Raw genomic sequence first — 26,910 nt, forward strand, 5'->3', positions numbered from 1 at the left:
GTAAGCGCTTTTTATGGTGGACAGGGGTCATCATGGGCACTCTGAGTGGTCTGCGGCTATACAGCCCCATATGCAGCAGGATGCGATGCACTGTGTATTATGACACATTCCTCCCATGACCACCATTGAAATTTTCTGTGACGTGCCACAGTAGACCTTTTGTTGGTTCGGACCAGACGGGATAGCCTTCGTTGCCCTCGCGCATCGATGAGCCTTGGGCACTGTGGGGGAAAAATTTATATTAATGTATTTTAAATTGTAACAAATGGAGTTTCAGAAATGTAACTTTTATGCTGCAAATTGAATTGGCTGTCATTTCTGGCCAAAAGACTTTTGCCCTAAATGATAAGAAACGTGTTGTTCTGGAGCAGAGTGACCGAGCTGATAAATGAACCTTTGCTTAGAAAATGTACGAAGTGGCTTTTCGTCTAAAAGACACGTCTACAGTCTGGGTGAATATCCCCCAACCTCTCGCTCATGGAAGTATAAAATGCTTTGAAATCTAAAAGTTTGGAGTACGAGCACGTGAGGAAGTATAGTTTCTCAGTGGTTCGTACGCCTTGGAACTGACCAAGTACCAAGTTAGAATAAAACTCTCTGATGTAATGTAGAAGTGAATTGAATCGGGTTGGTCTAACTGTTAACTAAAGTAAGAATAAATGAAATAGAACCAAATAATATTGCAATCAATGGGGATTCTTAAGTTCATTGTACAAGGGTGAGAAGTGTATGGTGTATAATTAGGAAATAAATTGTTTCACAAGGAAGGACTTGTGTGGACATCAGTTTTATCAGTGTCGATAGGGTTTTTGTAGGATTTTATAATCAAATCGGACAAACGTTAAACTCTGTCTGAAGTCAAATAGGATTCCACAATCGACCAATTAGAATCCTTCAGGAGGACAACGATCACAACAAGGTGGGTTAAAAAAATCCACATCAGCACCCAACACCCTGTCGCTGGTTTTTGGTTTGTCCCTCCTCGGACCACTGTCGGTAGGTACTTACCACTGCTGACCGAGAGCACCCCACAAGCCTTGCCGTTTCAGAGATGCTCTGACCCAGTTGTCTGGCCATAACAATTTGGCCCCTGTCAAAGTCACTCAGGTCTTTACTCCTGCCCATTTCTCCTGCATCCAACACATCACCTTCAAGAACTGACTGTTCACTTGCTGTCTCATATATCCCATCCCTTAGCAGGTGCCATTTAAACAAGATAATCAATGTTATTCACTTCACCTGTCAGTGGTCATAATGTTTTGGCTCATCAGAGTATGTTGAATGAATGACAATGTGTAGACAATGAAGGATGATCTTCGTGTCTGTTTGCTCTTGTTATTGTGTACAATTTAGATTTTCAACCTCCTCTGACATGGTTCCTTGATCATTGGTACTTCTCAGCCAGATGCAATTCTTTTCACAGACAACAGAACCTTCTTGCCAAGAAGTTTTGAGGCATACTTGTCCTTCTTGCCCTCATCTAGTAGGAAACTGGTGAAGCGCTGCTTGATTTGATCATTTGACAGGAATGTCTTCCAATCTCTTGGGACCATCGCTGAATGTCTCTGTTCCCCACTGTTTTGTCCTTCCCTCTCCCCACCTCTCTTGTCTCCTGCCCCTCTTGTTGTGTGTTGTGTGTTAGTTCTCATACAAACCTCGACAATGTGTACTAAAAAAAAAAAAACCTTGTCAGGGCTCCTTTAATCAAGTGTGTTTTTTTGAAGAACCCCTTCTTGCTCTCTTAATTCTCTTCATTAACAAAGGGAGATAGGGGTCTGTCAATAAGTCAACATGCTGTACGTTAGAAGGCTGTTCAAACACTCTCTACAAGCTCTCGAAATCTGTTTGGTCGGGCTGCATATGCATGCAGCAAAGCCTTGCCATCAATGATGTAGCTTGTGGGGCCTTGAGTGGGTCTTTGTATTGTGTGTGAATCACCTTCCAAAAATGCATCAACTTGGACTTGTCTGTCCTCACAGTGACTCCATCAGCAGTAGCCAGTGCCCAAGGTACAGGACCCAATGGGAAGCTTAGAACCTGAGCTCCATACTGATGTTATGTTGCAGGGCAAGGACAAGTTGACAAAATACGATTCCTTGAGCTATGATTTGCTTTGACTTATTGGATGGTCCCATGACCTTTGCTGATTTGACTATATTTGAGAATGTCTGGAGATTAAGCTGTTTGATCGGTGCATTGAAACTCTTTGTTCTGTTAACCAATTGGTCTTGAACAAATGTGCTGTAAGCTTCCTTTCTCACTTCGTCAGCCACAATGAGAACTTGTTCGATGTCCTTTGGTGCTGGCGCACCTGACAGGCAGGAGAGACAGTCCTTGTTTTGATTGTGATATGAAAACATGTACATTGGTGTTAAATGTAATGAGTCGACTACCAGTTTCACCATAGGGGACTATAGGTTTGCTCTTCATCTGTCCGTCCATCTGTCTGTCCATTCCACCTGTATTTTTTCACACTTTTCTCCCATACCCTTCAACATATTCAACTGAAACTTGGTGCACGGCTTTATTATGATAAGTTATGGAACAAGTTTTACCTTCAGGATGTTTTGTCAATTTTTCAGAGTGAAAGAGAAAATGTCCACCTGCCCTGACTCCATCCCACTGCCTTCCAGCCATTGGCTGGACAGCTGGCCTGACTCAACCCCGAATAAAATCATGTGCCACCATTGCATGAAGCAGCACAGATTGGCAGGCCTCAGGCATTTGGCCTGGGTGTTAGTCTATGGCCCAGTGCAATTGGAATGATACCAGGTATGTAACCATGATGTATTATACAGTATATACACATAAGCCATATGTATGCATATTTTTGCTTCATGTATGTACATCGGGTTATTACCATCACCAAAGGAGAGGGTATTGCATTTGGATTCATTGGGTGGTCGCTAGAGTACCCTTATTGTCGGGTTTGCCGTGTGTGTGTGTGTGTGTGTGTGTGTGTGTGTGTGTGTGTGTGTGTGTGTGTGTGTGTGTGTGTGTGTGTGTGTGTGTGTGTGTGTGTGTGTGTGTGTGTGTGTGTGTGTGTGTGTGTGTGTGTGTGTGTGTGTGCGCGCGCGCGCGCGCAATGCGAGGCTCCACAGCGCAAACCAGCAAACCGATTTCGATGAAACTTGGCAAACAGGTGCCATATGGGCTGGGAGTGTGCGTGTTTGAGTTTCGTTGCTAAGCAACCACCCGTTGCTATGCAGCGGCCGAAAAACCGCATACGGTATTTTCAATACTTGTCCAGCAGTTTTCAATGTGGAGAAACGAGACTTTGGAATTAAACACTTCGAGATATTTAGAAAATTTTACTCGAGCCGATTTTTGATTTAGGTTTTATTTTTCAAATGGTAGTCCTTCAAAAATTGGGTGTCTATTTACCGTCATTTTTACCTTCGCAAACTTTGTTGCGAAGGTTATGTTTTGATCGCTGTGTATTTATTTATTTATTTATTTGTGAATATGTGTGTTTGTTTGTTTGTTTGTTTGTTATTAGCATAACTCCAAAAGTATTGAACTGAATCAAAGCAAATTTGGTGGGATGATTGGTTATTATCCGAGGACCATTTGATTAGATTTTGGGAGCGATCGGGTCAAAGGTCAAGGTCAAGGTCATGAAAAGGTCAAAATCGTCTTTTTACCATAGCGCGGTCAATTTGTATCCAATTTGCATGCAACTAATGCCAAAATGTTCAGAATTCAATGCCCCATCTTGTGATATGTGACATGACAATGACGTAATAACCCTTATTAGCGGTTGGGAGTCAATGGTCAGGGGAGGTCACGACATTGCAAAATGTGCGGTTTTAGTCATAACACGGTCAATTCTTATCCGATTTGCATGAAACCAACACCAAAATGTTGACTGTTCTTTTCCCCACACTCTAATACCAATTACAAAATTAAGAGTACAAAGGCCAAGGTCGAGGTCATGAAAAGGTCAAAATCGTCATTTTTGTACAATGAATGTTTGTTTGTTCACAATAAATAACTTATTTAGAAAAACAGAAACTCGTGTGTGCTAAATGCCCCTAAAATGCCAGAAAATAATATCTTATAATGTGACCAGTTGCCATCAGATTGACTTGACACCAACACCCAAAAAGGTCAGGGAGTTCATACAGAAATTGTACAATGTACGTGAATCAGTGTCAAACAGCAGGAAATTTAATGTTTTTAAGCCATCATAACACATATGAGATGGCAGATGTGGTATGGGATTAAATACCCTCACAATCAACGGTTTCTGGGGGGGGGGAGGATGTAGCGTTGGCGAAGGTATGCGCTCTACTGAATGCCCGTTCTAGTTTTTTTGTTTGTTTGTTTGTATGTAATGGACAGCTCTGGAGGCCAGAGGAGTCAACCGATTTTGATGAAACTTGACAAGTAGGTTCATTCCAGGATCTAGTTCTATGCTTTTGAGCACCGTTGCTATGGACACCACCGTTGCCTAGCAACAGGAATTTGAAATGTTTGAAAAATCATAAAAAAATTATTTTTTCGAAAATCAAAAATGGGCTTCCAGGCTTTTATGCGCACTATAATCAACCTCTTTGTCAAAAATTTTAGCCCGATCCGTCAAAAACTGTATGACTAGTATGCAATTATGTCGCAACCACCCATGTCGCCGACTGGTTTGTTTGGCTGTCTGTTTGTTTGTCCTCACAGAACTTTAGTGTTTTTCTCCACAACCGCTTGTTGGATTGAGACAAAATTTTCACAATAGGAGTGACTACTCATGTAGAAGGTTTTAATGATAATTATGATGCCATAGGTTACGTGGTGTGGCAGCCATGTTGGAAAAACCGAAAAACTTTGAACCTCTGTAACTCTGAAACCACACCAAGGAAAAAAGTGAAACTTTGCACATAGTAAGTACTCCTCATAGGAAATGAGTGCGATTGTATGACATCTAGGTGCCTTCTTTATGACATCATAATTGCATATGTAGAACGCTACATCTGATCAGTATGAAAATTTTTGAGGGTCATCTCGGGATAAAATGGTCCACCAAAAAAAAAATTGGTGATGCCATCAGTCATGTGATTCTGCAGCCATATTGTTTAAAAAAAGTTCTTCTCTGAAGTGGCTGCACAGATCGAGGCGAAACTTTACAGGTATGACCGCCTATCCATGAGGAATAAAAGGTTCACACATATGATGTCATAGGTCACATGGTTTGGCAGCCATATTGGATTAAAGAAAAATATTAAATAGTGTTTTCTCTGGAACAGCTTAATCAATCGACTTGAAACTTCACAATTATGATCGAGTAGAGATGCCAGATATATGTTTTAAATTTCAACTTGATCGGACACATAGTCTGGCATTCAGAATTATTAAATTTTTTGATCTGGGTTCTTTTGATATTTTTGATATACAGTATATATATATATATATATATATATATATATATATATATATATATATATATATATATATTTATATATATATATTTTTTTTTTTTTTAATAAGGCTCACTTGGCTGTGCCTGGATGGGTTTGAGGGTAGCAGAGCAGCAGCAGAAATGTGAATCCTATCCAGGTTCCTCATGATGGCTTCATCCTTGCTTTTTGCTTGTTTGAATTCCTTCTGATTACTCCAATGCAGGACTGTACCTATTTGGTCTTCCATTTGATTTGAATTGAATTTATTTTAATCTCATTCTAAATTCAATTGAATTATAATAATAAAAATAAAAAATTGTCATGGGTCAGGGTCAGGTGTCCAATCAAAACGGGATTGCATCAAAGCAGGACGTTGTGGTCATCACTGCCAGCAATTATAAAGTGGCAGTTCTAATTTGTCTTTTTTTTAATTACGTAATACACCAGTACACAAATGCCACACAAAATACACCACATAAAACGATTTAAATGCCACACAAAATAAGTCATGGTGAGAGTCTGCAATCTCTGATTGCTATTTTTCTTGACTTTTTTATATGTAATAGGCAAAGTCTCGAAACGAATGAAACACAGTGGGTTAGAGAGGTTCTTCTTCTTCATTTTGGTTCCGGTATTAGCTCGAGCGTGCGTTAAAGCAAACTAATTTTTATCTCCGGTTTGTTATCCTCGTTGTCTTTATTGGTTTCTAGTCTAGAAAATATATCAGTGAATGAAAATAGCTTTTCCTTTTATTTTGCCAAATAGACCCAAACACAGTGAGTGATAGGGTTTCTTCTTCTTCATTTCGGTTCCAGTATTGGCTGGAGTATGCGTTAAAGGCAAACAAATTTTTATCTCCTGACCACGCATTGGGACCGGAAGGGTCATGTATTGCAAAGCAATTCTCGCTATTGTGTACACATATTTTGCAGTGTTATTTGCAAACAAAAATTGAGGAAATTATAATGTTACATTTGCTCAAGTGTTGTGTACTCCATTGCATTGTACAATTTATAGCACTGGATAGTAAATCTTGGGCATATAAATATCTGACCAAATGTTAGATTGTGATGCTGTTTGTTATTTTGGGCATCGTGAACATGTAGTTTAAAATGAATATCATTCATTGTGCTTATATTTTTACAAAATATATCTGGGGGTAAAATTCATCACCCACTTTCATTTTTCCTTCAGTATTTTTGTGGCGTAAAATGTGGAATTTGTATGTGTAAAATGTGGAATATTTCATATGGGGTATTTTTGTTTAATCCAACAATATTTTTTGCAGACAAGTGGATATTGAAAGGCCATATAATAGGGTGTCTAAAAATACTAATGTCTGAAAATCCCGAGTCGGGCGGAGGGTTTCGGTATCTGGTCCATCCATGGTCGACCTACCCAGTGATAGTTGATAAAGAAAAAAAAAATCGTAAAATCACCAAACTATAAAAGCCCAGGCCAAGATGGAATTCCAAACTTCTGGCTATGGCAATGAGATACACTCCACAATCATTACACTCGAGCATTCAATGAACCTATCCAAGAGGAAGCGGTGAGGTTGAGTGACTCACAAAGGGTAGCACCTTCCTCATCCCAAAATCTGAAGAAACCCAACTAACTCACATGTATAGACAGATAACATGTCTCCCAACCACATGCAAACTTCTAAAGGGAATCATCACAGAAATTATGTACCGACACCGAACACAAGAAGGAGGCCGAGAGGCAGAACAGAAGGGATGTAAGAGAGAATGGTACGATCGATAAACCACCTACAACTAACCAAGGCCATCCTCAAAAAAAACTGCAATAAAATGAGAACCAAATTGTCCACAGAATGGAGACACTACAAAAATGCTTTTGATAGTACCCCACATTTATGGATGATAAAATGCATGCAATTGTACAAGATCAACCACCAAGTAATCAAACTGATTGAGAAAGCAATGGAGCTTTGGAATACCACATTGTTATTCCAGTACTAGGAAGGAAAGATCTAAATACCATGGGTGAAAATACACCACATAGCCAAAAGTATGTGGACACCTGCTCGTCCAAAATCCCATTCCAAAATCATGGGCATTAATATGGAGTTGGTCCCCCCCCCCCTTTGCTGCTATAACAGCCTCCACTCTTCTGGGAAGGTATTCCACTAGATGTTGGAACATTGCTGTGGGGATTTGCTTCCATCCAGCCACAAGAGCATTCGGGAAGTCGGGCACTGATGTTGGGCGATGAGGTCTGGCTCGCAGTAGGTGTTCCAATTCATCCCAAAGGTGTTCGATGGGGTTGAGGTCAGGGCTTTGTGCAGGCCAGTCAAGTTCTTCCACACTGATCTCAACAAACCATTTATGTATGGACCTCGCTTTGTGCACAGGGGAATTGTCATACTGAAACAGGAAAGGGCCTTCCCCCAAACTGTTACCACAAAGTTGGAAGCACAGAATCATCCAGAATGTCATTGTATGCTGTCGTGTTAAGATTTCTCTTCACTGGAACTAAGGGTCAGGTCAGGTATGGGAGCATGTGCCAGAACAGCGCGTCGCTGCGTCCACTTTCCGCCGGTACTCCAGGGGCCTCCGTCTGGCCATCCCCCAGGCAGATGCCAGGCCCATCCCCATCTCCTTGAGATGATGGTCAACCTGCTGCAACCATGAGGCATGTGGTCGGCCCACTGGCCTCCTCCACTCATGAGACTCCCTCGCTGAGAGAATCTGGTGAGCAGGATCAGCGTCAGGAAAACGAGCCACATGTCCATACAGCCGCAACTGACGCTCACGGACTATGCAGGTAACAAATCTCATCTGAGTCTCTCTCAGCAACAGCTCGTTGGACACAAAATCCGACCAGCGATAGCCAAGGATTCTCCGAAGAGACCTGGTACCAAAGGAATTAAGTCTCCGTCTCAGATCCTTGGTCAGAGTCCAAGTCTCGCACCCATAGAGCAAGACTGGAAGTACCAAGGACCTGAAGACTCGGACTTTCGTCCTCCCGCACAGGTACCGGCAGCGCCACACCCCATGATCCAGTGAATCCATGACTCCCCAGGCCCGACCCAGACGTCGATTGACCTCTGACTCGCAGCCAGCAGAGACATGAATATCACTGCCAAGGTAAGTGAATCTCTCCACGACCTCAACATCTTCACCACAAAAAGACACAGACAGGACAGCAGCATCTAAGATGTCACCGAAAGCCTGGATCTTAGTTTTGACCCAAGAAACCCGTAATCCCAGCGGCTCCGACTCCTCATTCAGCACCTCGAGGGCCCCCAAAAGGATGTCTAAAGTCTCCGCAAAGATGACTGCATCGTCTGCAAAATCAAGGTCCGAGATCTTGACATTCCCAAACGATGCACCGCAACTTGATCTCTCCGACATCCTCCCTAAAATCCAGTCCATACAAGTGCTGAAAAGTGTGGGGGCAAGTACACATCCCTGACGAACTCCAGTAACAATTGGAAATAAGTCAGAGGTGGTACCACCACACTTCACAGCACTCTTAGTACCAGAGTAGAGTTCAGACATCAGATCGATCAGTTTTGGTGGCACCCCACGAAGACCAAGAATCCTCCAGAGGACATCCCGATTCACTGAATCGAACGCTTTACAGAGATCAACATAGGCTGCAAGCAGCCCCTGCCGAAACTCTCGTCTGCGTTCGGTGAGGATACGAAGGGCAAGAATACGGTCAATCGTTGACCTCTTTGGTGTAAAGCCTGACTGCTCTGGAAGCTGGTGCTCAAGCAGATGGTGGCGAACCCTATCAAGAATTATCCGAGCAAAGACCTTGCCCGGCACTGAGAGCAGCGTCACCCCTCGGTAGTTGTTGCAGTCTTGGCAATCACCCTTCCCTTTCCAGAGAGGGACAACAAGGCCCCTCTTCCAGTCAGTTGGGATGATGCCTGTGTTCCAGGCAGAGCACAAAACTGCATGCAATGACACGAGTGCAGCATTTCCACCAGCCTTGAGAAGTTCGGCATGGATGCCACAGATCCCTGGAGCTTTGCCCCGTTTCAACTGGTTCACCGCAGCCCGTGTTTCCACAAGCGAAGGTGGACCACAGTTGATTCGAGGGTCAGCAACAGGGATTGTAACACCCTTGACGTCCAACTCGACAGCTGGGGGATCAGCCTGGTACAACCGCTCAAAGTAACCGGCCCAGCGGGCCTTCACTTCAGACTCCTCTGTCAAGAGCCTACCACTCTCTGCTCGAACTGCAGTGCTCCGAGGGATGGGCTTGGATGAACGTAATGCGCGAATTCCCCTGTAAGCGGGACGAGAATCACCTGTCCACAGGTGATGCTCTACCCCCTCACAGATTCCTCGCACATAGGCCTCCTTGTCCACCCTCAGTGCACTCCTCAGCTCCCTGAACAGCTCAGCTCTGCCATTCAGCCTGGCCCTGCGACTCTGGTCAATGGTATCCAGTGTCCCTTGAGAGACAAAATTCTTCTTTGCCCTGCGGTGAGTTCCAAGACATCCACCGGCAACATCAAGGACGGTGGTCTTGAAGGCGCTCCACAACTCTTCAGGACCCCTCAAAGCACCCAGACCCTCCAAGTGTCCACTCAGCCTGTTCGCAAACTCCTCAGCTACTCTCTCATCCCTGAGCTTGGCAACATCCAGCCTAGGCTGGGATGGTACCATTCTCCAGGATTTAAGGTGCAGCTTTAGAGTTGCTACAACAAGCCTGTGGTCAGTATTGAGGAACTGAGCACTCCGGTAGACCCTGCAGTTCTGGATCATCCTCCAACGACCATCAATGAGGACATGGTCAATCTCCTTTGCCACACCGCCAGCGTTGGAATACCTAGTCCAGCGATGAGCTTGTGGGCGCTGAAACCATGAACCAGCCACCCTAAGTCCATGACTTCTTGCAAAGTCAAGGAACTTAGTGCTATTCTAGTTCATAGTTCCTGACCCATGGGGACCAACACACACCTCATAACCATCCCTATCAGTTCCAGTCGATGCAATGAAATCCCCAAAGACTAGAAGTGTATCTCGTCTGGGGCACTGATCAACCACAGACTCGAGTGTGGCGTAGAATGCATCCTTCACGGTGAGATCACTCGCCTCAGTCGGAGCATAAAAACAGAGACCAGGGAAATGACACCTAAGGAGTGACGAATCCTTAATCTCATAATACGCTCGTTGACCGGTGTTACCTCAATTATCATTGGGGTCAGCTTATTGGACACAGCCACAGCAACTCCTTGGGTATGGTAACCATCAGAGCGACCAGACCAATAGTAGGTGTAACCACCCACCATTATCTCGCCGCAATCCGGTCTCCGAACCTCAGAGAGAGCTGCAATCCCGATGTCCAAACGCTTGAGCTCAGATGATAACAGAGACAGGTGATCATCCTCTCTTAGGGATAGGACATTCCAGGCACCCACCCGAAGGGACTGCCTCAGGTTAACCCAAGGAGACCGCCGTCTGGTGGACGACACCTCAGCACCACTCCGACACACTCTCCCGCAATCTGACCCAGGGATGTTACCCCGTGGTTTCCCTCCTTTCAAAGATTGGGGGTCCCGAAGGCTTTGCCCCAATCTCGCCATCCGGTGAGCTGCCCTGCGAAGGGAAGCTGCACAGGAGGTACTCCCACGGAGTGGGTTTTCAGATTTTTTTGCGTTTTTGCGTTTTGCGTAATGAAGGGTTTTACGGTGGCCGGAGTGCAAATCCTGCCACCAACCTCCTAATAAGAAGTAACCCAACTGGAGGAGGACGTCTGCAGACACAGTTGGGCACTAGATATGGATGGCCGTTGGCTCACAAGGAGCTCCTCCGCCCTTTGAACTAAGGGGTCTAGCCCGAACCATGAAAAACAGCCCCAGACCATGATTCCTCCTTCACCAAACTTTACAGTTGGCACTATGCATTCGGGCAGGTAGCATTCTCCTGGCATCTGCCAAAGCCAGATTCATTCTTCGGACTGCCAGATGGTGAAGCGTGATTCATCACTCCAGAGAACGCATTTCCACTGCTCCAGAGTCCAATGGTTGTGAGCTTTACACCACTCCAGCCAACGCTTGGCATTGCACATGGTGATCTTAGGCTTGTTTGCGGCTGCTCGGTCATGGAAACCCATTTAATGAAGCTCTCGACGAACAGTGTATGTGCTGACATTGCTTCCAGAGTTAGTTTGGAACTCGGTCGTGAGTGTTGCAACCGACGACAGCCGATTTTTCTGCACTTCAGCACTCGGCGATCCCGTTCTGTGAGCTTGTGTGGCTTACTTCTTTGCACCTGAGCTGTCGTTGCTCCTAGACATTTCCACTTCACAATAACAGCACTTACAAAGACCGGGGCAGCTCTAGCAGGGCAGAAATTTGATGACCTGACTTGTGGAAAGGTGGCATCCTATGACGGTGCCACGTTGAAAGTCACCTCGCTCTTCAGTATGGCCCATTCTACTGCCAATGTTTGTCTATGGAGATTGCATGGCTGTGCTTGATTTCATACACTTGTCAGCAATGGGTGTGGTTGAAATAGCCAAATCCACTAATTAGAAGGGGTGTCCACGTACGTTTGGCCATGTAGTGTATGTCGCGGGTGCTTCCAGAGTGATAGCCTTTCACCCCTCTCCTGATTTTCCTGGCTCTGGACCCACTGAGCAACCTCATTAATGAGCAAGGACATGATGCACCCAAACATCCAATAAAAGAACATCAAAACAAAAATCAGGTGACACGTGTACTGTCCATGGATGATTTAGATTTTGCAACGAATGACAAAAAATTGGCAGAACAAGTGAAATTAGTGAAATGGTACTCTGATGACATTAAAATATAATTTGGCCTCGATAAGTGTTCGTACAAGGTAAACCATTCATTTGTGAACACTTGTACAATGTAAAACAACAAAAACGGACAATATAAAAATCGACCTCGATACAACAATATAAAATAAAGAAAATGAAGCATCATACAAATACCTCAGAGGAGAATTGGGCCACCAAATATGTCATAAACAAATGCAGAATGCAATGCCAAAGAATACCTGTGCAGAACGAGGCTGATCCCAAAAACATATCTCACCCTGATAACAAAATCAAACCCACAAACCAACTCACAGTACCAGTGTTCCAATACATTTGCAGAATAATAAACTGGCCACAAGCAGAAATAAACAAGCTAGATATCAAAGCAAGGAAACTCCTTATGATCCACAAAATGTTGGATAAACATTAAGCATCCCGGGAATGTACCTGCGGAGACGAGAAGGAGGTAGCGGCCTGATGGAACTACATCAACTGCACAGATTAACAACTGTAGGATTGACTGAGTAGGCGAACATGAAAAGTTCCAACAGTTCCAACAGGACAGAATACAATTTGTATACAAAAATGAACACAAGCCAGAAAAGGAATTACTCGTCCAACAAGCAAAAAACTTCCAAAAACAGGTGCGAATAGAAGATGGCATGTACTAAACCGAAATGGCAACAAATACAGCCCCAATGATTGCAAAAAATATGAAAGAAAAAAATAAGAGGAAATATCAACAGATACACACCAACAACTGGAAGAATAACAAAAGAGCTGGAAAATTAAAAACAGAGTTGGACCAGATTTGTGACACAAGAATAGGATCATTGGAATGGCTAAGAAGAGGTCAGCTCAATTGGGATGGAGAACTAATCATAATAAATGCCCAAGACTAAGAACACAAGAGCAATGGCTTTAAAAGATGGCAGGGTTGAGCCAATTAGACAGACTAGCAGATACCCGTCTACGACGGGTATGGGGGACAGGATGGATCGCAATACTCGGTTACGGTAGTTTATTTGGATGTTTTGCGCCACATTCAACAGCTCAGTTCATATTGGTGGCGTGTCTGGGTGCCCATGGTAGCGTTTGAGACCGGTCGCTTTGGATTGTTGGCCTTGACACATAGTGCCGGATGAGTAACACGAACGATTTGACATATTCATCATTTCTATATTACCTCCATCAACAGATTAACAACATGGCAGGATAAAAGTCGTAAATGCTGAGATGAACAAACGTCCTGAACTCATGGACTTAGTTAAGTAAAGCACATCGTATGGGACCCGGCTGTCGGTTTGCCGCCGAACGCTGCTGATTGTGATGTCATCGATTCCCTCTTTGAAAATTCTATCTATATTCGATTTTTTAAATCTGCTATCACCTGTGTAAATACATGGAACACATAATGTGAAGATTTCGGAAGTATGAACAGAATATGTTTGGAGAAAAGTGTGTTAGAAGTTCCAGGCTTTCGCCCATTCGATATTAATGTAGGTTCTGCAAGGTATAAGCAGAAAGCACGAGTCACCTCCTATCGAGATGTAAAAAACTCATGTCAGAACAGCTGTACATACAATGGAATAACAAGGTATGTGGAACAATACACCAACACATCTGTGAAAATTTCAATTTCCCAGTCCCCAAAAAATCATGGAAACATGAACCAAAAACAATTCTTTGAAATAAAATGAGGGCATAATACTAAGGTACAACCTAATGGTCCCATTGAGTGTAGACATCGAAAACAAAACACTGCGACCAGAAAGCAAAGTATTCTTCCACCTCCCTTCTTGTCTTGCATCCTCTGCTCTCTCTGTGCTTCGTCCCTTCCCCTACCCCCCAGGTTTCTGCAGGGCGCACGAGGTCCACCAGCAACCCCCATCTGGTGAAATTCCCAAAATCCAGGATCACTGCTCACCTCCACTCATTTGTTCCTCTTTTTCCTGCCTGTGGAACCAATGTCCATATTCTCTTCAAATCAAACGGAAGACCAAATACTGCGTTTGAGTCATCAGAAGGAACCTGAATAAAAAAGAGCAAAGATGGAGTCATCAGGAGGAACCTGGATCGGATTTGGTTTCAATCTGCATCTCCTCTACCCACAAACCCATTCAAGCACAGCCAAATGACCTCAAAGAAAAATTTCTGCAATGGTTCACTTCTGCGAAACAGATAGATAAAGAAAGAGAAATTGAGAGTAAAAGACATAAAAGAAAAGGAAAAGCAAGAATTAGAACGAATAAAGAAAAATGTGAAAAAATATTTCATATTTCATAGATTTCAGTAATAGATAGATAATAAAAAAATTTGAGATAGATTTCAGTAATAACTCTGCAGGCTCAAATGCAGCAATAGGTACAAGCAACCAGAGGTCCATCAGTGGGGAAGCACAGTCCACACAGCATCATGATATGGTACAAACATAATCAAATGGAAGACCAAATACTGTGTTGGAGTCATCAGAATGAACCGAATAAGAAAAGAACAAAGATGGAGTCATTAGGAAGATCTAGTGATGTATCAGAAACTCATTCTTCTCTCCAGGTCTTCAAAAAAACTGCTCGCCACCATCTCAGATCATCCCTTATCCAAAACTATGATCTGTTCTACACAATATCTATCCCTCTCCCCTCCAAACTCCCCCCCCCCACCACCCATCAAAAAATAATTCCAGTGTTTCCTTCCTGAGAGTTTACTTCTGTATCCGTCTTATCCACCACGCGATTCCTTCCCTACCCCTCAATCCTACCCCCATCCGAGGTTCGTCCGTTTCCATCTATTTTCTCACTTTCTTCTCTTTCTGCTGTTCCTTTGGTTATGTTGCGTCCTGATCGGTTCTGTATTCCAGCTCTTCCACGAGCCTTGACTTTGTTTAAAAAAAACAAAAAAACACAGGAAATAAAAAAAATAAAAAAATAAAACAGACGACATACTGACATTATATGTGAACTTTTTATTCAATTGACTGTCATTTCACTCTGTGGGGGTCCACTGACAGGATAATCTATTGAGATACTGTATGTGCACTCTCCTCTGAGCTCTCTAGTCTGGAGTCATATCTCATTAGTCAGGAGGCCCAATGCAGAATAGTGTACGACCCTGCTGATTCCGTGTTAGAATAGTGCAACAGGTGTAAATTGACTGTCCAGACACACAGAAACGTGAATCAACTTGTTGCCAAGTCTGGATATGGATAGTATGGCCGCCATGACAGTTTACAAAATGGTCGCCATTAAATACACTTTTCGTCATATTTCAGCCGCAAATTGACATGAAATTACAAAATTAGGGTCGATTTCGATGTTTTTGAGCATGCCTGAGCTGATGGGAGTATAGAAAAAAACATTGCTCCATCCATTTTCTAAAAATAATATGACTTGTTTTTCACTATATTATTTTTAAAGAAATGTTCAGGCTCGAATTAGAATGTCTGATTATACAAACCACAATCAATGAATTTTACAACTTTGCTATAAAATGAACCTAAACTACATAACTGTGTGTTTTTCTGTTACCCAGGACTAACTGAAAAATGAAAGCCGCAAGATTTCTCACAGGGGGTTCAAGGGATCGAGAAGAAGAAGAGCATGTAGACTGGAATAAATGCTTTATTTGCCAGGACAGTTCAAAAACTAGCAAGTCAACGCCACTTCGAAAGACTACAATCGTTGGTGTGAAAACTGTAGCTGAATGTTGCAAAGAAAGAGAGAAATATAATGACGCTAAATATGTTGACTCATTCTCAAGAATCAGAAAATATTCTGTACCGGAGCACGTCGAAAAGATTCAATGGCACAAATTCTGCTATAGTGACTTTACTCACGCACAAAAAAATAGACAGACTGAAGTCAAGGATTCAGCCACAATCTGTGACTTACGCAGAAGAGATACCCACAACATCAGGTTCCTCAGAGAAATACCATGTCCCAAAGTCACTAAGATCCGCGCACAGCGCTATGGATTGGTCAAAATGCACTTTCTGCCAGACTGACATTCCTGGAAAAGCTGGTGTCCTGACAAATGTTGAATTTGATCACACATCATCAGGATGCTTAGTTTGGCCCAATTTGACCCCACCATGCGTCACAGGTTTGCAGGTGTTTCAGACTTGATGGCAGCTGAAGGTAAATATCACCTCAAGTGTTATGTTTCTTTTCGCAGAAAGTATAAAAAGGAGAATGGAGAGAAAAACCAGTCTCCTGAAAGCATCTGTTTCAGAAATGTGATGAACCAGCTTGAGAAAGAGCTGCAGAAGGGACATGTGTTTACCCTGAAAAACATCTGGGAACACTACAGCATGCTGTTATTGAATGATTTTGGAATTGAGGCTGGAGCCTACAAAAGCTACAATTTCAAGCAGAAAGTGGAGGTTTACTTTGGTAGTGACAAGGTGACATTCGTGCAGCCATTGGATGTCACAAACCCCTCATAGTTGCGTCCTCAACTGTGACAAAGTTTGCCATGAGAACCGCCGTGAATGATTTATCTGAAGAAGGTGAAAGTTCTGAAGAAGATGAATTGGCCCAGTGCAGTCTGCCTCATCATGAGAACGAAATCCTTAGCTGGATCTTCAGAGTGGGCATAAAGATTTACAGTGACGTAAAACACTCTCCAGGGCATAGCATTATCGGTGGACTGAACACAGAAAATGCCGAGCGAATTGTACCTGAAACCCTGTACATGCTTGTAAAGCTTCTTTGTGGTGGTGACAGCACTGACAAGATGGACAATGAAGTAGCGGATGAGACAGATACCAAGAACAAAGTTCTGAGCATCTGCCAAGACATTATTCATGTGGCTTCAGGACACTGATGTCCTCATTCTCCTTGTTGTCTATCAGCCGCATCTCAGTCCCTTTCTCTGGATGAATGCAGGGACACCCAAAAAGCAACACTACATTCCCATTGACTACATCAATATCCCAGATTCGCAGAGGGAGTCACTTCTGGCATTTCATGCAGTGACAGGTTCAGACAGCACAAGCCAGTTTGCTGGAATTGCGAAGCGCTCTGCATGGGCTGTCTTTCAAAACAACTCCCACCTGTTGAATAACCTAGGCAAAGAGGAAATTCCTGATGAGAGTGTGATTGCAGATGCTGAGTCATTTGTCTGCAGGCTTTATGACCCTCATGGCCAAGATAACTCAATTCAGCGAGTAAGATGTGATCTGTTTCTCAGTCTGACCAAAGCTATTGAGAATCTGCCTCCAACTCGCGATGCTCTGATTCTACACATCAAGCGAGCGCACTACCAGACTTTTGTGTGGAGAAGAGCCTTGGAATCTGAACCACATCTACCTGCACCTGAGAACTGTGGGTGGGAACAGGTCATCAAAGATGGCAACGACATTTCAGCCGCGACTCATGACTGCACAGCCTATTACTGCTTACTGTGTAGAACTGACGACATGCAAATGCCGTGGGTCATGCTCAACTCGACGGTGCAAATGTACACGGAATGGACTGCCTTGCACGAAAGCATGTGGATGCAAAGCCCTTTGTAGGAACCCGTTCAGTGTACAAGCCGATCAATAGCTCTGAAAATTGTACTTGGGTGTTCTCACAACACTTTTCTCTTCTGCAAAGCAACGTAATTTTGTGTTAGAAAGAATCTGACAGCTGTTGAAATAACCTTTGACTGACTGTAAACCCATCTCCATCAATAGTGCTAAACATTTTCTTTTTCACATTTGTTGCTCGTATGTGCATTTTCAATTTCGTCTTTAAGTTGTCAATTATGTGAAAAGTTGTGATCCAGTACAAAAATAAAGCACAAAATAGTGTTCCTCGTGTCAGATTACATAGTATTTCACAATCATGACAAATTTCTGGCTAGTACAATTTGCAGTAAGAAAAAGACTAAATCTGATGGCGGCCATTTTGATTACTGTCATGGCGGCCATAATATTCAGATGCAGACTTGGCAACAAGTGGAACTAGACTTGGTCATGCCTAGATTCTTCAAAAACACCAGTTGCACCATTCTAACATGAAATCAGCAACGAACCTATTTTCTAGGCTAGCTACAGATTTTGGCTTCTTGACTACATCCCAGCTATAAACTGTCACCCTGCGTTTTTGATGGATGTGAATGATCACACAGTGTCTTTCGTGAATAGTAGGTGAGATATTACCGGCACGCTGAAGAAGTTAAATGTTCATGCTTGGCCTGAGGCTTGCAAGTGATCCGAACGTCCTCTGGTCTTTTTAGAGGTTCTTTGAGCCAAGGTTATACTGATTACTATTGCAGCAGCAGCATTTTTCCTTTGGTTTCATAATAGGTTAATTACCTCTGCCACTGAAGGTGGATGGAGGTATGTTTTCACCTTTGTCTGTCTGCCTGTCTGTTTGGTTGTTTGTCTGTGAGCAGGATATCTCAAAATGTTGTGGACAGATTCAGACCGAATTTGGGGGGCAAGTTGGGTGCATGAAAAGGAAGAATTGATTCGATTTTTGCGAAGATCTGGATCCGGATACAAGAACTTTTAAAGTGATTCTTCACCAATGAGAGAAAGAGCCAAAAAATATGTTGCCACGGATCCGGGGTCTGGGGTTATCACGAGGGAGCTCCTCGGACCTTTACCAGAGCTTTGGTCCTAAGGCCGCTGGTCACAAATAACTCTGCAGTCTGATGGGTTGCAAGGCAACCGTGGCCGCCAATTAAAACCGCCGAGCCTAGCAGGGTTTTCGCTCCTTGGTTACACATTACCTTACCATTGGCAAGGCAACCTTAATTCGGGATCATGCCCTCAACAGCAACCGGTCTGTTTATCATGTATGGCTGAGCGAACCGTACATGGCTGTTGGCTCATCATGGAGCTAATCAGTGGGGCAAAACTTCCTGTCGAACTAAACTTACACACGATGTGAGAGCAATGGAGGAAAGGACAAAAGCAAGCAGGCTGGAAAGGTTTAACAGTGAAACATCTCTATTGTTGCGAATTTGCGCCCGCCGGCATGCGAACGACCACGTAACTCGGATCGCGGCACGTCGCCCACCGGACAGACAATTCTGTCGTGACCCTCTCGGACCAACGCCAGGAGCTAGTCACGGGTGGGTCTTTCGACCTCACCACAATCGTGCCAATCGGCCACCCGCATAGGATAGGGTTGTTCGCCAAACTCGACCTACCTAAGTACCCACGTGGATGGTAAACCGGGCGATCGTACCTCGCCGCAGGTCGACTCCGGACATGAGCCGCTTGGGCGGCCCGTTCCGTACTATCGGGATAACCTAGCGGTGTTATCATCGACCTGGACGGTTCAGATTAATTACCGGGATGTTGCACCCACTACGAACCCCTTACCTGATGCAAGATGGAGGGTCAATAAAGAAAAGACAAAGCGAAACGGGCGCAGTTCAACAAGCAAGCATTTTATTTCACGGCACACGGAAAGCACGTATATACAGCCCAACAGAATCAAAATGTACATAAACAAATGTAAGAGTTAAAACCGACTACGCGCACACACGGCAACACTTATACAGTTTTATTTCACAGCCAACACACATTTACACAAAAGCAAAGGAAAGAAGCCACCCTCACAGACAAGGAGGCAGGTGGGCCCGTAGGCCAAATGTGCGCGTGACCTGAAGGAGCGGCCAGGTCCGCGAGACCGGGGAGGTCTTACCCGCGTCCTCGTGACGCGTTGGCGAGCAAACCGCAAATGTGGCCACGCCGCTGTGCCCCGACTCCGTGCCCCTTGGCGGGTTTCGTTGGCACCACGTTTGGGGTGGGGTGAGAACGGGGCCCCCTTTTTGCACTATCTCAGCACGGGGGAAAGTGGGAATTGTTGATGCCCTGGGAGAGGGGAGTGGCTGGCTGGCTTGGGTCCCACGACGAGACGAGCGATCCCCCACACCGCAACCTCGTCACCGACCGCTGTCCTTCCTGCCTCGGACCCGAGCTCCCTTGCTTGCAGTTCCACCGCGCACACTCGTCTCCACTCCGCCAATGCAACGCTCCTTGTCCCCCAAGAGCAACCTCTCGACGACACTCTCCAAGCAACTCCAAAACCCCACTCGCTCCAATTCGCCTTGCGCTCACCTTTTTATTGGCGGCAGGAGCAGCCAATATGCAAATAGGATCAGAATATATCAGTGAATGAATAGGATACTACAATAGGATACTACAAAACTACAATAGGATCAGAACGCGATTGGAGGCGGGGCCACGCCGCCCCCCCCCCTCGGTCAGCCATTGGTCGGGCAAAAATGGGTGTGAACATCTCCTGATCCTAAAATTTGCATATACGGACTTCACATACACACGCTTGGAGGCGGGGCCAAGCCGCCCTGCGCTCGTCAATTGGACGGAGGAGAAGTGGGCGTGAAGCGTTTCTGATCCGAATTTTCCCCTCGGAAAGGCCGCCATTCGCGCTCGCGGCTCGGTGCGTTCGGCACCAATCGCCGAACGGGCCCAAGACAGCCCAACGTTCAGTGTTCACAGGTGGTGCGGCAATGGCTGTGGAAGCGATGATGTGGGATGAATTCGTGAAGGTAAAGGCGAAGGTGGTGGAGGGTTGGCGTTGTGGTTGTTGTCTGCGGATTGGAGCATGGTTGTAGTTGGTGACGATGGCTGGCGTGGTGGTGAAGGTGGTTGTTGTGTGATGGCGGTTGAGACATGGTTGGTTCAAAATAACGACAGAAAAGAAAAAATGGCTAACTCAATGCGTCGCAGCCTGGATGAATCACATAAATTCCCTCTATACAACGGGTTTGGGCTAACTACACATGTACCTATCGAGATATCTCACCTGCGGGCCCTTTATGGTGTAAGGCGAATTTCCACAGCCGTAACACCATTATAATACCAAGCTTGCACACTAAAAACTCGGCTCACCATCACATGATCCCTATGAAATTGCTGTGGCACTTTGCGGACATGCCGACAATGTTTGGGAAGTCTTGGCGTTCCATAGTACCACTTGCATTTTGCACAATGCATATTTTTGTCATTCCCCGTGTACGGTCTGTCGTCTGCTACCAGCTATGTTGTACTGCTATCCCGTGCATGTGCATCGCTAGTGCATATTTATTCAACAAGCACAACAAGGTTTATTCAATCAGCAATGGCACATATTTACAACAGCAATCATGAGCATGTATTTACAATGGATGGACAGAAATCACAATGAAAAGGCACAAGAGAACAGTAATTATTAATGCTTATGGAGCCAAATTACATGGTCTTACCCTAGTCTATACCCAGGATATGGCACACAATCAATCATTCCAGATTAACAGAAATAGAAAGAAAGTAGATAGAGAGCAGAGAGGAGCATGGGTATGGCTCCTGCCTCAACTTACACATGTGGATGTAAGCTCGTGCCACGTGCAGACCTACCCAGCTCGTGTCACGTGTAGACCTATGCAGCTCATGCTGCATGCGGAATTGTGTAGCTTGTGCCGCATGCAGACTCGTACAGTGTTAAAGTTCCCTCTTGATGGCTCTTGCGGTCCGAACAGGCAGACATGAGTGCAGGCTTGACCAAAGGACTTGTGGTAAGGAGAGCTTTATGGACGGGAGCAAGATGAAAAGTCCATGCATATGAGACAAGTCAAGAGCAGAGTCGAGATGCAAGAGTCAAGATATACGTGGTAACGTCCCTGAAAATAAGAGGAGTCGAGAGAACTGGCAAATAAGATGAGTCGAAATGTCCCGGTAAATAAGACGAGTCAAGAGCAGAGTCGAGATTAGTAGAAACATCCCGGCAAATAAGAGTGTCGAGAGCACTCTTGGCAGGCGACGTGTGGTGGATCGGAGAACTACAAGACAAAACTTCCTGGCAGGCAGGGGCGAGTGGAGTATTGAACGTCAGCTCCTGGCAGGTGAGGCAGGTGGAGAATCGAAGTTCCGGACAGACTGAAGCACTTGGTAGATCGAGATACGTGATGGATCAGATGCTTGGTTCATGAGAGAGAGCTTGCTGAGCTACGTGGAAATTCTTCAAGAGCAGAGCCAAGATCTCCGTGGAAAAGGCACCTGGAATCTCTTGAGTGTGAAGAGTTCTCATCTTTTACTACCAACTTCATCCACTCAGACTCTGAAATAGAACAAACTTCATTCAGCTTTCCACCTTCACTCTCTCCAAACTCCAGGAGACGCCAGCGTTTGTTGCTTTATTTCATTTCCGCACATGCCATAATCTCAAGAATCTCTTCAACTAAGCGGAATTACAAAATTTAAGCTCCAGATTTGAACTTAGCAACAGTTCCGATGTGAAAAAAAATTGTTCCTTTGTCCAATTTGGACATTGCTTGTGCATTTTCGGGTGCATGGGTTTATCAATGGCAATTGGTAATCGCTTGCCAAACCAAATGTTCCGTTGGAGTGCTTTCTTGAGTGATTAAGCCACTTGTCGATCACCCTACAGTCGACAGCAGTGCAGTTCGTGTCCTGATTGGGATGTACAGTCGGCATTTGCTCCACAAGGTAGAGGTACGAATACAGCACACACAGACTTGGTACAAATGAGTAGAATTGGATCTGTAGGGACTCTCCGCGGCTGTGTGGGCATGCAATGCTTGTTACGGGTGCCGTGGTGGCAAAGTTTCATCCCGTACCTTATAGTGGTTTTATCAGGATTTCCTTTGGCATCGTGACTGGTTCTTGAGCAATTCGTTATCGGGTTCGCTTTCCAAAGGTTTCTCTTGTGAGTTTCAAAGCAAAATATATTTGATAACACTTGATTTCCGAGCCGTTTGCAGTAATAACGTGTTTTCTCAATTACCGAGCCAAATTATTTTCCATCCGTCATACGCAAGTGTTTATAAATATTAATGTTTGTGAGCATCTCCTTGAAATGTTTATATAAATGCAACGTTCTTTTTGTTTATTGAAATTCCCCCAAAACAAAGGTGAAACCTGCTCAAGGTTTTTGGGTTGCATACAGTGTGTATTGTAGTCGATAATCACACTGACTCCAATCTGCCGCAGAAAGAATTGCCGATAATTAATCGGCCAGGCGTGTGTGTGTGTGTGTGTGTGTGTGTGTGTGTGTGTGTGTGTGTGTGTGTGTGTGTGTGCGTGCGTGCGTGCGTGCGTGCGTGCGTGCGTGCGTGCGTGCGTGCGTGCGTGCGTGTGTGTGTGTGTGTGTGTGTGTGTGTGTGTTTCATAAAGCATAAGATATTCTCTGCTAACCTCTCGACCCCCACAACCTATCTCTATCTCTATCTCTATCTCTCTATCTCTCTAGACATGTCCAAGTAGTGACTATGTCTGAATGGTGTTCGTCTCCAGACTTGTCCGGGCCGTGTATGTTTGTCTCCAGATGTGTCTGGGTGGTGAATGTCTCTGGACATGTCCGGGTGGTATTTATCTCTGGATGTGTTCGGTCGGTGTTTTTGCCTGGATGGGGGTTTGTCTCTGGACGTGTCTAGATGGTGTTTATCTCCAGACCTGTCCGTGCCATGTCTGTTTGTCTCCAGATGTGTCTGGGCGGTGATTGTCTCTAGACATGTCTGGGTGGTATTTATCTCTGGACGTGTCCGGGCGGGGTTTTGGCCTGGATGGGAGTTTGTCTCCGGACGTGTCGGGATAGTGTTTGTGTCCGGACAGCTTGGCTCTGGACGCATCTGGCGGGTTTTGTCTCTGGATGTCTCCAGGCAGTGTGTTTTTTTTTTCCAGAGGTGTCTGGGCAGTGTTTGTCTCCGGACATGTCTGGGCAGTGTTTTTCACCAGACGTGCCCAAGCGGTGTTTGTCGCCGGGTGGTATTTATATTATCACCGGTAGAAAATGTATTTCAGACATTATTTTGTTTCCATCTTCACTGTTATTCTATGCAGAATCAATTTGATGAGACGGTATGAATCGTAATTAACGCTCCACCGCACGTCTGTCTTCCCTTCCTCTCACCTCTCGTGGCCTTCCCTTCCCCCACCCCTCCTCACACTCCCTCCTTCCACACTCCCCCACCCCTCCTCTCTCTTTTCCCCTCCACCTCCTCACTCTCCCCCTCCCTCTATCTATCCCCTCTTTTTCTTCCACAGTTCCCCCTTTGTTATTCCCGTCAGCGAAGCGACAGGTGGAATTCGCTCGTCAAATAATAATAAAAATCCCCGATGAATTTTTCATTTCTGATTCATTTCTCGTGAGCTTCTCATCAAATATCTTCAGATTCAAAGATAAGTGTAGGACATTTGTCATGGTTACACTAAGTTACAGAGGCCTACCGTACGTTATACGTTACACCAATTAATAATAACTCGTACGGGCCGATAGGGGCGGGCCCATAGGTGCGTGCCCGTAGGTGAGTGCCAGTATGTGCAGCCTCTCTCTCTCTCTCAAACCTTGAAAAGGCACATCCGCGGGTCCCCAGCAATATTCCTGGCAAGTTTCAATTGTGCAAAAGAAATAATTAATTAATTAATTAATTAATTAATTAATAAATTAATAAATAAATTAATAAACATTGATTGTGATGTCATTCGTGATGTCATAGCACCGTGTCCTGTCATTGGTGGACAGATAAATGGCCGTAACTTGGGAACCGCTTGTCCGATTAATATCAAACCTTGAAAAGCACATCCGCGTGTCCCCGGCAATATTCCTGGCAAGTTTCAATCAGATCGGACCGTTGATCGTTGAAAATAAATAAATAAATAAACATTAATTGTGACGTCATAGCACCGTGTCTTGTCATTGGTCGACAGATAAATAGCCGTAACTTGGCAACTGCTCGTCCGATTAATATCAAACCTTGAAAAGCACATCTGCGGGTCCCCGGCAACATTCCTGGCAAGTTTCAATGTAATGAGATCGGACCGGCGGTCGTCGAGAAACGGTGGTCGCAGACAGACAGACAGACACACACACACACACACACACACACACACAGATTGCTGGTGAAATGAAAACGAGAGAAGAACCTTCAGAGTGTAGGCTTTATTCCATTTGATTGAAGCCGCTTCTACGGGCACATCAGGAGATACAGGTGCAGCAAGGAGTACATAAGCAGTAAGGTATACACGTGCAACTAATCACCGCAAAATAAATCAGTATAAGCCCAGAGTCCGATATACTCTCAATTCTCACCATTCAAAGAGCACCAAGTGAACCGCCGCCGTAAACGACAATGCCCCTGGGACAATCCCCCCGACCGAGCGGAACCTTAGCTTTATCTATTCCGTGCTCGAGCCGTGCAACATGTGATCGCACGTCACGACCTTCAATTCACCACATTTTCCCCGTCTTTAAAATGTAACTAGAGGCCCAACTAACGCACCATGATTATTTCAGCGCTATAGGAGTATACATTTCAAGCAACGCGAACTATCTAAACTACAGAAGCATACATGCCAAGCAGTGAGGATTATTTTGAGTTGTAGGAGCATGGTAATGAGCATCGATATATTATGTAACGAGCATATAGGAGCATGAGCATCGAGGATGCCGATAATCCCCTTTACAGATTGAGTCGGCGAGGGGGTATTATCCGTCGACCTCTCCGGGAGTAAATGGCGGTTTCACTTGAGGGAGGCTTCCGATCCTCTTGGTGAGTCTCGACTCGTGCCGGGGATGACTCCCCGATCGCTCTCGGGTGGAACGCGGCAGCTCCGTCGCCACCATTCTCGGGTGGAGTTCCTGGGGGGGGAACACCTGGGGAGGGGATGTCAGAGGGAGGAGTGCCAGATGGTGGTGTACCTGCGGGAGGAGTACCTGAGGGAGCCAAATGGCGAACCGACACAGTGGTCTCCCTGCCATCCGGGAGCCTGACATGAGCATACTCTGGATTAGCATCGATGAGTTCGACCCCCTCCACCATGGGTTCATACTTGCTTTGTCGTACCGGGCGTTTCATGAACACTGTTCCGGGATGGGTTAGCCAGTTGGGCACCGATTGGCCGTCAACATAACGCCGTTGGTGAGTAAACATTCGTTCGTGAGGAGTTGCATTGGTGGACGTGCAGAGCAAAGAGCGTATGGAATTCAGAGCGTCGAGAAGGGTAACCTCCCACCGCTCGGGGTCCAGTCCTCTCGATTTCAACGCCAGAGTTACGGCTTTCCAAATAACTCCATTATATCGTTCCACCTGCCCATTACCCTGTGGGTTGTAACCCGTCGTTCGACTAGTTGCTATGCCGTGCTCTAATAGGAATTGTTTTAGCCCGGCTGACATGAAACACGGCCCTCTGTCTGAATGTATGTACGAAGGTTTCCCAAACATAGCGAAGAGGTCAGACAGACATTTCACGCCAGTGCTCGAGGTCATATCCGAGCACGGAAATGCGAAAGGGAACCTTGAATATTCATCAACAACAGTGAATATGTATCTGTTGTCTGTCTCGGTCGGCAGGGGCCCTTTGAAGTCAATGTTTAGTCTCTCGAAGGGAGAAGTGGCCTTGATCAATCTGCCAGAAGCCGCGCCATAGAATCTGGGTTTTAGTTCAGCACAAACATGGCATGAAGCATTCATTTGTTTAATATCTTCGATAGAATAGGGAAGGTTTTGTCTGCGCACGAAATGTGCCATTCTGGTTACCCCCGGGTGGCACAGAGACACATGGAGGTCTTGCAAAGCCCAACTGATTGTCGCCGAACAGTAGACCCGAGAGAAGGTGTCTGCAGCAGGGTTTTCCCTCCCGGGCCGGTAAACTATGTCGTAACTATAGCAGGCTAGGTCTATCCGCCATCTCATAATTTTTTCATTCTTAATTTTCCCGTTATTTTTCCCATCAAACATGAATGCCACGGATCGTTGGTCCGTGACGAGCGTGAAATGGTTTCCCAGTAAATAG

The 26,910-nt window shown here is 45.0% G+C and overlaps 1 long non-coding RNA gene across 1 annotated transcript in view; it reads right to left on the reverse strand.

Annotated features, from left to right (window-relative positions):
* Nucleotides 1–26,910, reverse strand: part of LOC147013690 (uncharacterized) — a 53,785-nt gene that overhangs the window by 14,123 nt on the left and 12,752 nt on the right. Inside the window, exon 2 of the long non-coding RNA XR_015050480.1 lies at nt 14,089–14,192. This is a non-coding gene — a long non-coding RNA (uncharacterized LOC147013690). The remainder of the gene's footprint in view (nt 1–14,088; nt 14,193–26,910) is intronic.

Source organism: Eptatretus burgeri, chromosome 13 (assembly GCF_056783735.1).
Source record: "Eptatretus burgeri isolate ZD-2024b chromosome 13, Ebu_testis_v1, whole genome shotgun sequence".
NCBI lineage: Eukaryota > Metazoa > Chordata > Myxini > Myxiniformes > Myxinidae > Eptatretus > Eptatretus burgeri.